Source organism: Coenobita brevimanus, chromosome 115 (assembly GCF_032717465.1).
Source record: "Coenobita brevimanus isolate Jiangsu-jjx chromosome 115, ASM3271746v2, whole genome shotgun sequence".
Taxonomy (NCBI): domain Eukaryota; kingdom Metazoa; phylum Arthropoda; class Malacostraca; order Decapoda; family Coenobitidae; genus Coenobita; species Coenobita brevimanus.
The window spans coordinates 25,555,029-25,557,549 of NC_137068.1; positions in this window are offsets into that span (position 1 = coordinate 25,555,029).

The window sequence follows — 2,521 nt, forward strand, 5'->3', positions numbered from 1 at the left end:
ACCTTCTTTCTGATCGTCAGTACGGGTTCCGTCAGGGACGCTCCACTGGTGATCTCACCTACCTTTCAGAATCCTGGTCATCCTCCTTTCGGGACTTTGGCGAAAGCTTTGCCATTGCACTTGACATCTCAAAGGCTTTCGATCGAGTCTGGCATAAATCTTTAATTTCCAAACTGCCCTCTTACGGTTTCTATCCCTCTATCTGTGCCTTCATTGCTAGCTTCCTTTCTGGTCGTTCTATAGCCGCTGTTGTAGACGGCCATCGTTCTTCTCCTACATCTATCAACAGTGGTGTTCCTCAGGGCTCTGTCTTATCATCAACTCTCTTCCTTCTATTCATCAATGACCTTCTAAGATGTACATCTAACCCTATCCACTCATATGCTGATGGCTCCACCCTTCACCTTTCCATTCGGTTCCCGCAACGCCCATCTCAGCAGTTACTTCAACAAACTAGGGATGAGGCTATGGCACACCTAATGTCTAACTTGGCTCGTATCTCTGACTGGGGTAAAAATAATCTTGTTGGTTTTAATGCATCAAAGACTCAGTTCTTACACCTATCAACCCGTCAAAATCTTCCACAGGTATACCCACTAATGTTTAATAATATCCTGCTTAATCCTGCATCATCCTTGAACATGCTTGGGGTTTCATTTACTCTGGACTTGGGACTTATCTTGAAAAGATCATATTACATCTCTTGTAAAATCTGCTTCCAAGAGATTGGGTGTGCTAAGCCGACTCCGTTCTTTCTTTACTCCTGCACAATTGTTGACTCTATACAAGGGTTTTATCCGCCCCTGTGTGGAGTACAACTCTCATGTGTGGGGAGGCTCCCCACACACAGCTCTTCTCAATAGGGTGGAGTCAAAGGCTTTTCGTCTCATTAACTCTCCTCCTCTTACTGACTCCCTTCAACCTCTGTCGCTTCGCCGCACTGTTGCATCTTTATCTCTGTTCTATCGCTACTTTAATGGTCACTGCTCCTCTGAACTGTCTGGATGCATTCCTCCACCCCTACGACGGCCGCGTAGCACCCGTCTAGCAGCAAACTCTCATCCCTTTTCTGTCCAACTCTCTAATGCAAGAGTTAACCGTTACTCCCAGTCCTTCATTTATGCAACAGGTCAACTCTGGAACTGTCTTCCTCTGTCTGTATTTCCTGCAGCCTATGATCTCCAGTCTTTCAAACGCAGTGTCCAGGAATCTCGAAATGAATGGATCTTGAATTTGGCTCTCTCTTGTATTTTGTTTTTCTCTTGGAGGGAACTCTTACTGCGGGTTAATGGCTTTTGATTCCTTCCTCCTCGCATTTAAAAAAAAAAAAAAAAAAAAAAAAAACATTATATTCCGCGTTGCTGAAGGTTGATGTAATAAACTTCTAAGATAATCCATCCCGTCAGTACCCTTCCACACACAAATTCCGGTTCCCCACGAGCCCCATGACGTCATTTTATTCCTGCTACGTCCAAACCATTTTATTTAGCTGAGGAGAGCATTTCCAAATCGAAGAGATTAGATACCGCTTTCATTTACGCCATCATTTTAAGAGATCTTCCTTACCCCTTTAACTATGATACTGTCTCTCGGCAGTTTATCAAGTAACTCAAACTACGACATCATTGGATTCAAAGGGATTTGTCCTAGAACGTCTTGAACGGGGGCAGTTATACAGCCTTCGTTAACTCCCACACTTAAAGAGTTTAATAAACTGTCTGGAGATACAGAGAGTAGATCCAGCATAAAAGTCTTGGTATGCCAGAGTACTAATCCAAGAACACCTTCCATGGATGCTTAAACAAGTCTGAAGGAACTGTGAGAGATTTAAGTTCCTGCATGTATTATACCCGATGTTCTTAATGGCTAAGACTGAGTGCAGTTCTGCTGACTTACTGACTCCTTAATGGAAGACCAATCCGCTTCACTCAGTCCAACACGTTACATTCTCACATTACTGAATAATGCATGATTTTTACCCGTGAACCTATGGTTAAAACTTTAACTCCTTCCCCAAGCTCTCATCTTTCAACTCACTTCAATCATGATATAATGATGGAAAATGGCGTAATAATGTTTCAACGTGCTTCAGACAAAATAGCTTTCTGCTATAAGGAAGAGGAGAAACGTAAAAGATCAAAATAACTTATCATCCTGATTTTCATTTTGAATGTTTATGGGTTAATCTACGTCTGGTTCCATGAAAAGGCAGTCATGTATACCAAATGGCTCCTGAAATCTAAACAGCTTCAATGATACGACCTTAACATTCATCATCACCTTAAGGTAGTGTACAATCAGCAACAGAAGTCCTATCGCCTCTCGTGCTGTTCTCTCCATGGGCTTTGAATATCAGTTAAGTATATTCGAAGTAAATAAACGGCACTGACGACAATGATCTGGGGTCAAATTAAGTAGTCAGCGTCAGTTTCATCAGATTCACAAAGCTGATTGTCTAAGTTCGTGAAGAGATAAACAGAAGAGGCGTCTGGACTTCTGTCGTCGACTGCATAAATCAGTT